Genomic DNA, 11,568 nt, shown 5'->3' with positions numbered 1-11,568 from the left:
ACACTGAACAAATGAGGGTGGGACGCTATTCGTGCCAAGATAAAGTTGTGTGTGCCCCAAATCCTAGGAAAGCGCGTTCTCCATAGGGTTGGAAGCCGCCGAAACGACTTTTACTCAAATTTCCCCCCACCATTTCACCGCATCCCCCACCCCACCCCCGTCTTACTATCAGAGCTTGAGTTGACAGGATAGCCCCAGGGGGGATGAAGGCTCCTGAGGTGGCCTCGCGCCCGCCTGGCGACACTGGCCGCCGGGCCCCGCGCCCTGTCCAGGGGGGCGTTTTACAGCTGAGCGATGGGGCGACTGCGAGCTACGGCGGCTGCCCCTCCCCGCCGGCTGCACCTGCGCCCAGTCCAGCAGCCTCCCGCCGCCAGCGTCAGACCCCGGGCCACCGAACTCGCCACGCCGCACCTCCGGACAGCACGCCCGGCGGCGGAAGCGCCCCGACCTCCGGCAGACGCGGGAGAGCCGGCGGGGGAGAGAGCTCGCCATCACATGGAGGCCCGAGCCCGCCCCATTGGCTGCGGCCGAGCCAGTCGCGGCGCTCGCTGGCTGCGGTTGGTCCCGGAGCTGCAGCGCCTGCACGGGCCCGGAGTCCATGTTACGCTTTGTTTAATTCCCCCCGCTACAGAGTCATGTGCTGCTGCTCTCGTCGCCGCCGCTGCCGCCGCCCGTGGTGCCCCGGCTCCTCCGCCGCGCTTCGAGGTGGCAGCCGCGGGCGGGGCCGCGAAAGCAGGGTCCTGGGCGCCGCGCGCCTCCGCCGCCCCGGCACGTCCGGGAGCAGCCACCGCACGCCGCAGGTGATGCCGCCACCTCCCGCCTCCGCCTAAGCCGGGCTAGGCGGCCAAGCTGCCCCCCAAGGTTGGTGCGCGCCTCTCCGGGGCAGGGGCTGGGGGCTGCGCCGGTGGGAGCAGTGCCGGAGCCGACGCGCGCCACCCCGGCGCCGGCGACCTGCCCCGCGGCGCCGCGGCCCGAGAGGAGGCTGCGGCTGGGACCTCGCTGCCGGGGGGCCAGGAGCCCGGGGACGGGGGAGGCGGGCGGGGCCGGGCCGGGCGCCCGCCTCGGCCCGCTGGGGCCCGAAGATCGTTCTGCTTTCGGCAGTTTGAACGGCGGGCGCCGCGGTAGCCGAGTGGGCCCCGCGAGAGCACAGTGCCTGCGACCGCCTCCCTTCGGCTCCCCCCACGCGCGCTCCCTTCTCTCGCCTCCCTCCGCCCCATCGGAAGGGCGGGGAGACCCGGTTACGGCTCCACTGATTCTTCCCGGAGGTGGGTGTTTGGTGTCTGGCCTCGCTGGCCCACTGCCCAGAAGGTGAGCCCTTCAACTTCTCCAGAAACGCTTCCCCTCCGCCTCCTTCCCGCGCCGGGTGGGCTGGGCTGGGAAGTGAGGGCTCGCCCCGCCCTCAGCGCGAGAGGGAGGGAGCCGGGGGCCCGCAGGTGCACCCAGCCCGCCCCGGGCCATCTCCGGGTTGGGTACCGGTATAATCCGCTTCTAGCTTGTTTGGAAGCGTGGGCACTTGGGAGCCGGACTTCTGCTCAAATCCCGTTCAGTGGCTTGGAAAGGAGGAGGCTTGGGGGGTGGTTGCTCAGGAAATCATCACCTCCGCTTACTGGAGGGTTGATAGGGGCCTTCCTCTTTCTCTTCCCCTTCATTTGGGGTATCCCTTATGGATAAAGAGATGAGTTTTTTTGGTTTCTTACAAAGCCAGCCACGGTAAAGAAGAGCTGCCGCAGGTCGAGGGGAGGAGAGGTAGGTTGCTGCTGGAGAGGGAGAGGAGGGGTATGCGGCCCCATTTGGATACGCAGTTGGGGGTGTATGTGGCAGAAGGTGGGGACGAAGGGTTTCAGAAAAGAAATAGTGCAAAGGTGAGAGTGTGGGAGCACTCAGGAGGCGCAGGGGATGGGGAATGGGTGTCGGGGAGTCCTTAGCCGACTGTGGGGCCCAACTTGAGCCACTTGGACTCCTATGTGGCTCTTTCTGTTTTGCAGATTTCCTCCTTTCCTTCTCCTTGACTTTGAAAAAAATATTTCGTGTTGGGCAAGGAAAGCTTTGAGGACGTATTTTGAGAGATTCAGGAGTAAAGAGAGAGCTGACTTATGGAAACTTTCCTTAGCAGCTTTGATAATAAAATTCTAGACAGGCTGCATTTATTGAGCACCTATTATGTGTTCTGTGCCAGACGTTGGAAGAGTCTGGGCAGGCAGGGAATTCCCGTCTGCAGTACTGGTTAGGGCTGTTTACTTCATAAACAACCGAAGGGCACTTCCAAGTGCCAAGAATGACAGTGATTCAGACCTTCCCTGCCAGAGCTGCTGGGGCCTCTGCATGGTACAGACCTGTGGGAAGAACCCTGCACCATTCCCAGTAAATGGGGTCTTCAGGCAGCATTTATTTTTACAGCCCATTAATACTGACCAGACACCTCCCATCAGCGAGGACATGGTGAGAGTTGTCTCTTTTCCTGTATTCTACATGGAGTGACTAAAACCCTGTTAAAATACGAGAACAAGATAGGAAAGATCCTGAGATGAAAATTAGGTAAACTAGGGTTCCGGCGAAGTTGTTGGTCTCTATAGGTTAGTAAGGGAGCCTCCCATGAAATGATTAGGTAATCCATAGAGCTGGGGAAAAAGCAATCCAGAATCTTAAATCGGCATGGTTTATTTATATATTTGAACACTTTATCTTAGATTTGTCTCACTTTTATTGAGGGTGTGTGTGTACTTTGTTGATTAAAACCTAACACATTACAAGGTTGGAGAGGAAACTGTCCTTACATGACCCAGCCCTCCAGTCTCTTCATGACCATGTGGAATGGTGTATGATGTAACAGTTAAAGTATTGAGCCATATTTGTATCCTTTTCTTTCTGCCAAGGTTTACAGAATTTAAAAAACTTGGTCAAAGCGTGACCTTTTTTTTCTTAATTTTTATAGTGAGCAGAACTTTTTTGATTAATTTTTTTTCAAGTGTGCTGTGTTTGTAAGGTCCCAATAGCTGAATTATTTCGGTAGCTGTCTTTTGGAAATCGGACTTGGCTCAGCCTCAGTACTGTAGGTAAATTGGCACTAGCTATGAAAAAGTCAAAGTTTTGTCAAAACTGTGCTCATGATTATATATGTACTTGAAATGGCAGTTGGTATGGGATTTCCCATATTTTTCACGTATCATTGGAGCTGATGTTGACATTCTGAGAAATGCCAGCCAATAGTTATTAAGTACCAGCAAGAAGCAGAGAACCAGAGTGGGTGCTGTGATGCCTTAACCAGGAAGAAGAGGATTCTTGTACGTACGAACAGAGGGCAAGTAAGACCGCCCACGTGAGGACACCACCAGAAGCGAGGGATTGCATTTGTCTAGGAGGCCAAGGAATACCGAGAGGAAAGGGTGTTTGGAGCCAGCCAAACAGCCAGCCAGTGCTGTGTGTGTTGGGGAAGAGGGAAGGAGCACGTATCAGGGGAAGCGTTGAGGTGTGTCATGGGTCAAAAATAGGTTTGCCTGGCTGGAGCAGAGAACATGAAGGGAGGTAGAGGGGATCTAGTTAGTGGAAAACTTGAACCACAAGTCAGTGGTGTTAACCATTTGCCTCAAGAGTGGGTCTCCACAGGGGGTGACTTTGCCTCCCAGCAGACATTTGGGAATATCTGGGCACGGTTTTATTTTTGCTTTTCCTAGCTAGGAGGCAGGTGCTACTCACATCTAGTGAGTAGAGGCCATGGAGCCTGCTAAACATCCTGCAATGTGCAGGGTATCCCCCATGACAAAGAATTATCCCTTCTGAAACGTCAGTAGTGCCATGGTTGAGGAACCCTGCCTAGACAGGGAAGGTAAAGGCCACTGTGAAGTGAAGTTACATCTCAGAATAGGCCTCGAAGGAGGTGGTTTTGACATGTGAGGAAGGATGTTGAGGTTGGGAAGCCAATCTAGGAGACTTGTGCTATGCTCAGGCCAGAAGTGGTTAGGATCTGGGCAAATTCTAATCAGAGAAAAAGGCATTTTTGAGAGATCGTGGCAGATGAGCTAGCAGGGCAGTATAATATTGGGTAAGTGGAGAGTCACAGAATTGAAATTGGTATTTTAGAGAAGTCTTGGTCCAACTTCTTTACTTTACTCATTTCTTATACTTGTGAGGCAGCCTCTGTTTAAACACCACCAGGAACAGGGACCTCTGTACTTACGAAGACATGTCATCATATCTTTGGACTGTGTGTATGATTATTATTTGAGCTGAAGACTGCCTCCCCAAAACTTTGTTCTGTTGATTCTTTTCCTCTGGAACTACCCACTTCCCCAGGACAGCCCATCGAATGGGCAAAGACAGAATGACGTCCCCCTCCTGGCCCTCCAGCTGATTAACTTTTCTCAAAGCAAAATAGTCCCAATTCTTTTCACAGTCCTGCATGGGACATGGTTTCTGTCTTCTCAGTTTGTCCACATCTGTCATGGAAAGTTATGGCGAACTGGAATTGAATATGGTAACTGAGACCTGATCTGGTTCACAAAGAGTACAGTAGGACAGCTATTTCCTGAGACCAAGGCACAAGCATCTACTTTCTGCAGCTTAAGCTTACAAAACTGCCCATCACAGACTCATGTACAGGATTCTGGACAGTCAGAACTCCCAGATATTTGTTGTATGAGCTGCTGCATCCTGTATTCATCATGCAGATTTGTGTGTGTGTGTGTGTGTGTGTGTGTGTGTGAAGTTGAATGGACGTGTTTTTGGTTTGTTTTTGTCCCTGTTCAGTTCTATCCTATTTATTTTGGTCCAGTCTTCAGGCCTTTTGGGATTTTAAAATCGTAGTTCTGCCTTGTAATCACATGAGAGAGGAGTGGAGGACGACTTTGTCAAAAGCTTTGTAGTCACTTATGTTAATACTTCATGAAACCCAGTACTTTGTTTGGCACTGCTGGTCCTGTTTGAGAGCTGGGCGTACTGGGTGATGGAGGTGAATTCCGGGGGTTGATTAGCCCCAAGTTTAGGGGCGTCTGAGAAATTTGTGTTCGTGGCCAAGCTACACTCAGTTAGGCTCTTGCTAATGTTTGCACCTGAGGTGCCCTTTCGAAATTATTTCAGGCTGTTGCAAGCTTCTGAAATCGGTACTCCTCTGGGGTCTTTGTAATTCTGTTTAGACATCTGGAAGAGCATTGCTAATGTTCTGTGCAAATCTGAAGCTTGCCAAATCCGGGTTGCTTTTGAAATTTGTGAAGAGGTAAACTGGGTAATAACTGGTATTGGCAAAAACCATGGATGAAGTTTGTTCCCACTCAGGCTAAGTGTTTTTTTTTCTTCTTTTTTTTTTTTTTTTTTTTTGCTAGTGTGCCTGAAATACTTCATTAGTGACAGCTTTACATTTGGGGAAGGTGGGGGGTGTTGGGGATTAGAGATAGGCCTTTCTCCCGGTACTAAGCTTTAGCTTGTGGGTGGTGTAATATCGCACTTATCAGATTTCACGTGTCTTCACTGAGAAGACATTAGGAAATTACCATTCTTGGATGTCTTTTGAAGTGGACAGGTCAGAAGTCCTAGGTAACTTAGTGCCAAGTTCTCCAAATGTTCTAGATCTATCCAGCAAACTAGATTTAAATAAATTACTTGATTCAGGTGGTTGTCATCCAACAGTGTAGAGAGTGCTAGAACAAAATTCCAGATCTCATAGCCAAAATGTGTAACCTCTTTGTTATGAATGTCCATTGTGCCCCAATTCGTTGCAGGTGTGTTGCCTGTCCAGATGGTACAGTCTGCTTGCTCTCACTTCTGTGCTAGCCCACGTGGGAAACCTGTCTGTATCCTCTGGAGATGAAGGATATTCCTGTGAGAAGAAGGGATTTTTGTGAATTTATGAGATTTCTTGAGGGGGGAAATATTTGAAAACCCTTGGAGACTGTCCTTTTACACTTTCAAAGGCTGTATCAAAGTTGAAGTCACCTTGGGATTGAGGATTCAGTGTATCATTTTTGAGTAGGAGGAGAGAATTTTACAGATGGGAGTGATCAATGTTTGAATTAGATAGATGAGGAAATTGAGGCCTGTGGAGCTGATGTAGTGACAGAGCAGGCATTAGAATCCACCTACCTTAAAGACCACAAATTAAATCTAAGGCTAAAGACATCTCTGCTTGGAGGTGTGTAAACAGTGGGGTCCCTTAGGTCTTACTTACATAATTGATCCAAAAGAAGGAGTACCCAGTGGAATTTCTAGGTTTACAGATGACAGTAAGCTCTTCTGAATCATGAAATAGCTAACCAATGGGGATTTACTCCAGGGAAACTGTGCTAGGATATGTTAGTCATCAGAAGATTTGCAGGTGAGTTTCTTGGTGGGCAAATGTGAAGTCAGGTATTAAGGAGGGAATTATGGAGCTGTCATAGGATGATGTTTTGGTGGGAAAATCCAGGAAAGGGCTTTGAAAATACTTGCACAGTGTTGTCCCAGCTTGTTGTCGCAGATTAAAAAGGACAGGAAATACTAAGCTTCATCAAAAGATTTTGGCAACAAAACAGAAAACACAGTCTTAATTGAGTTTCTACTGTGCTTTGTTCAAAGCATGGGCACCTGACTTTAGGCAAGACACCAGAGCTGGAGTGAGCAACGTAACAGTACCTAGAAAGGGTAGACAGTCCTGCCAGAATGGAAGCTCCATGAGGACAGAGCCTTGCCCATCTGCTTTTCTGATGTAAATATTAGAGTTTCTAGTATCTGGAAGAAGACAGCTGGGAGGAGATGTCTCTGAAGCCCATGAAACCACTAGATTAGGGACAAAGGAAACCTGGATTGTTTCCCTAATCCTAGTAAACCTGAATGTGCTGTTTCAATCGCCTGCTTCCTTGTCTGCCTGCTCCAGTACTCTGTCAGTGTGGTGAAGGCAGGGATGTATCTGTCTTGTGCTCCACTGATTTCCTAGTGCCCCACATATGGCAGGCCCTGCATTGGTATTTGACACCTGAAGGAATGCATGAAGAGGTGCATTCCTTAAAGCTTTATAAGATATAAATTCAGGATAAATGCAAAAAAAATAGGGTACCAGTTTTTCTTAGCCCTGGCTGGCATCACAGTCAGCCTGGGGAAGGTTTTAAAGTTACATGAGCGCAGACCTTTCCCCATACCTATTGAGTCAGAGTCTCTGGGAGCGGAGTTTCATTTTGAAAAGAGCCCTCTTCACTCCCAAGTGATTCTGGTGTGCAGCCAAGACTGAGAACCACCATCTTGCATAGTTGTACAGAAAGGCTGGTATTGACTGGAGAAACCTTCAGAAAGTTTTGAAACATTTGTGGCTGACAGGCCCACAATTGGTAGTTAAGACGAGGAGCTTTAAGGATACATCTGTGTCATTGGAAGATGATGACCAAGACAGCAGATGTCAGCAGATGTCCACTGTGTGGCCCTTGGTGCCTCCATGAGATGCTGTGTCCTGGATTGGATGGCATGAGGGGCTCAACCTGCAGTCCGTTCTTGAGCAGTTGTTTCCAGAGTGGATCCATAGTGACAGTTACACCAGCCTATGGAAAAATAAGAATAAAGACAGTGCAGCAGGCTTTTCGTGTTTAATTTTAGTATTAAGTTTGTTCAGTTCAAAGGATTTTTTTTTTAATCTTGGGGATCTCTTATTTTGAGGGGTTAATTTTTTTTTCCTTTTATAGAAGGATGGTGATGGTTTGCTTTTGGTATCATTTCTTGGTCACCTAAAACCTGGTAGTTTTACAACAGTCTTCTTTTGAAATTCTACTAGTCTGTGGTATCAATCAAAAGTCTGGGAATTACTACTTCCCTGAGGTGTTCAGGATGTCCATGTCCTCCTCTTGACACCTGCTATTGGGGAAGGATCACACATATCGATGTTAGGTTCTATTATGAACATTTTTTTAAATTAATTAATTTATTTATTTTTGGCTGTGTTGGGTCTTCGTTGTGGTGTGCAGGCTTCTCATTGCGGTGGCTTCTCCTGTTGCGGAGCATGGCCTCTAGGCGTGCGGGCTTCAGTAGTTGTGGCACGCGGGTTCAGTAGTTGTGGCTCGCGGGCTCTAGAGCGCAGGCCCAGTGGTTGTGGCGCACTGGCTTAGTTGCTCCGCAGCATGTGGGATCTTCCTGGACTAGTACTCAAACCCGTGTCCCCTGCATTGGCAAGCGGATTCTTAACCACCGCACCACCAGGGAAATCCCATGAGCATTTAATTCCTTAAAAAACCTTTTACTTTCCTTCTCTGCTTGCTGGTAATAGGAGCTTTACCAGAGAAGGTTTCACTTCCCCAGCAACCCATAAATCCCATTGCTAAATCTCAGCATCAAAAGATCACCAATACTGCAATGAATTCTACAAAGCAGGGAGAAGGAAGGAAGTGCAAGGCAGCCGTTCTCTCTGAAGGGTGTCAGCCACCAGGAAGCTGCCTCTGCAGAGCTCACTCAGTGGAGACGGGACAGATTCATGCCCATCACACTGGGAATGAAGTGCCATCTGTCAAATTCTCTTGTTCCCAAGCAAGTTCTAAGAAATATTTGAATACTAAAAGTCTTTGGAAAATAACCCCCATGATTCTTGCAGTGGCACCCTACTGAAATAAGCTTTTAAAATTAGTTTATTATCAGATATAACTAGTTTTTTTTAAAAACTTAACTGGTCAAGTAATTGAGCGATTTATGGAATACCCATAGCTAATAACAATAATCATTTCTTAGGCATTTGCTGATTGTCCAGACCTGTGCCCTGGAATTTACATGCATTCTCATTTAATCTGCAAAACAATCCTGAGTGGAAGGTGGACTTATTCCCACTTTAGAGATGAGGTAACTGAGGCTTGAGAGGTTATGTGATTTGCAAAAAAAAAAAAAATCACAAAGAAGTGGTGGAGGTGGAATTTGAAGCTAGTTTTGTTTATTTCAAAACCCATTCTCTTAATGGACTGCACTCCTCTCGTTTATCTTAGATTTCTTTGTATTCATTTTATAATATTATTAATATTTCTTTTAAAGAAAGAATCCAATTTTGATGTGTAAAGAGACCTTACAGCTTGTCTAGTTCATGCTCCTCATTTATGGACCAGATCTGAAGCGTGGGTACACAGCTGAGGAGAGCTATAGGGGCACCCAGCTCTGCAAGCTTCCAGGCCAGAGTTCTCATCAGCGCACAGTGGTTTTAGAAAACATCAACCTGTCGGTAAAACCACTTGAGTGAAAGTTGATTCTAGAATTGAGAGGGTAATGTAAAATCACTTGTTTTGGTGCTTTCTCTAGCCCTGTTCTCTTTTATCATCAAAATTGGTGATAGAATGCCACTTGTAATAGCACGCACTGAGTGCCCTCCTCCTAATTAGATCTGACCCTACAACACTGCTGTACGTAAATAAAGATGTAGCTAATATTTGTTAAGGTGTTTTGTCCAAATGTTTGCTGAATAAATGCTATCACAAATATATGCAGTTAAAGACAAGTAATCATTACCCATATCCTCTGAGTTAATGATGATGGATCAAGAAATATCCATATATCTATGTGATGTGTAGTCTGTCTTATTTATAGATTGATTATGCTCAAATGCAATTATTTCAGTGGAGTGAATTCACTCTGTTAGAGTTTCTACTTTAATGGTTCTATTGTTCATATTAACATTTAGCCAATAACCAAGTACAAACTGGGAAATGGTCTGCAGTGTTACACAGCTTGCACAAATGAATCCCCTTCCTACACACATGCACACACACGCACGTACGCATGCACACACACCCAGAGGCTTTCTCTTTTAACTTAGTTCTTTTCTAGTATTTCTCTATTATGGGACATTTTCCTTTTTGTTTAGTTCTAAGTTCTTTTCTTTATGAATTATTTGTACCTGGAAAATTCTGTACGAAGCAGAAACTTTATAATTACATCTGTAATTTGTGCTCTAACCAGAGAGAGTTAGATGCTGGCTGTGGTCTCAGGCATATCCCAAACACTGCCCGAAGCGGGCCTCACATGGGATAATTTATGACAGCTGGTACTCAACCTCAGGGTAGGGTGATCAGGAGGGATTGGGGGGTGAACCTGGGCTGAACCAGCAACTGCAGGTCCTGTCTAAAAGGGGCCTGTTGAGCAGATCTGTTCAGCAGCCAACTGTTGCCATATGGGAATGTGGGCCAGTCTTGACAGATCTTCTGATTTTTTCATTGTAAGCCAGAAATCTGGATTACTTAAAAATCTCCTGATTTTAAAAGATTGGCTAACACAACGTTTTAAAAAGAACTTCCTGCAGACCAAACAAAATAGCTTTGTGGGCTGGATACAGCCTGTGAGCTTAGGCCCTTAGAGATAGATAGCCCTTTAGTGGCCAGGTAAGTGGAAGCATATGATTTAAATAAAAGCATAATACACTTTTAAAAAGTTGAAACAAAGCAAAACTTGATGTTATCGTTTTATGTACCACACACACACACATATACAGAAAGCAGAACAAAACAAACCAAAATCCCCATACTTGTAATGGTAACAATTTCTGCCCTTTAAATTTGGTTTGTTACATCCAGAGTGGTTACATTTGAAGGGGTTGTCCTGCCTGAGGAGTGACAGACTCAGAGAAATAGGCGGAGTATGGGAATGCAGCAGGTAGGAGAAGATACGGGGTGGGGGGGGGCAGGTGGGCCCCGTGGTAGAGAACAAAGGGTCAGAGCCGCTTGGAGGGCAAGAAGGATTGTCTACCCCAGAAGATAGGCGAAGAGGAATACTCCGTTATATCTTAACATTGATTTGGGGGTTATGGGGAGGAGAGGGAGATAAAAGAGGAGTCCTTACATGAGAAGGGAACATTGTGATCTGATAAATATTCAGAAATAGCGCAGAAGCTCTGGTTGGGCAGAGGGCTGTTGTTTTGCCGTTCCTAGTGTGCACGTTAACTTGTGTGGTGGCTTCTTCAAAAGGAGAATTGGAGTGAAAAGGAAAAGAAAGGATTTAGGTCAGGAGAATATAGAGTGAGGAAAGGAAGAGGCGACGACAGGACAGCTAGCGTCACAAAGTAAACCAGGAAAGCTGAAAACGTTTCCACGGTACAGACAAGCACTCTTCCCCCACCCTGTAAACCACGGCATTGTCTGAGCGGCGATAGCCCCGCCGCTCCCGGATGGCTCTGGACTCCAGCTTGTTTGGCTTGCGGGGGGCTGGTGTGCTCAGTGCCACTGTTGTAGCCCCCATGGTCCCTTCGTGTGAAGTCAGTGGCCGCAGTGCTGCACCTGCCCCGCCAGGCACGCTGATTGGAGGTCAGTGCAGGCTGAGTTTTAGCCCCTCTTCCTGGCTGGGTGCCCCCGGGCAGGCCATGACCCCAGACCTGTGTTGTGACCCTTCCTTGTAGTGCTCCTGTCTTTAGTTTTATCTGCTGTTCTGGGGAAAATCCTTCCATTGTTTAAGTCTAATCTGTTGTAGTACAGACGCCCTCTCCGAAGGAGAGGAGAGGTGATGCTCTAGCAGCTCTGTTACTAGCTGAGTCTAGACTTTTAGCCTGAGAGGGGATTTTTAAAACCATTTTTCTCTTAATCATCCCAAGGATAGCACATTGTTCTTGGAATTCCAGCATTTTCTGGGAAATAAACCTTTTGATTCATCAGCAGG

The 11,568-nt window shown here is 47.5% G+C and overlaps 1 protein-coding gene across 4 annotated transcripts in view; it reads left to right on the top strand.

Moving 5' to 3' along the window:
- Positions 1 to 601: 601 nt before the first annotated feature.
- Positions 602 to 11,568, top strand: part of LRRC8D (leucine rich repeat containing 8 VRAC subunit D) — a 115,749-nt gene continuing 104,782 nt past the window's right edge. For 2 of the 4 annotated variants that reach the window (XM_029227338.1, XM_029227343.1), the window contains exon 1: positions 1,283 to 1,746. The gene's annotated coding sequence lies outside the window, so the exon portion shown is untranslated. Of the gene's footprint in view, positions 862 to 1,282; positions 1,747 to 11,568 lie in introns of those variants that run through there. The other 2 variants (XM_029227339.1, XM_029227340.1) reach the window with 2 other exon arrangements.

Source organism: Monodon monoceros, unplaced genomic scaffold (assembly GCF_005190385.1).
Source record: "Monodon monoceros isolate NGI ecotype Baffin Bay Population unplaced genomic scaffold, NGI_Narwhal_1 Super_Scaffold_18, whole genome shotgun sequence".
NCBI lineage: Eukaryota > Metazoa > Chordata > Mammalia > Artiodactyla > Monodontidae > Monodon > Monodon monoceros.
The sequence above is the reverse complement of the archived record's forward strand: the minus strand, read 5'-3'. Positions and strand labels throughout refer to the sequence as shown.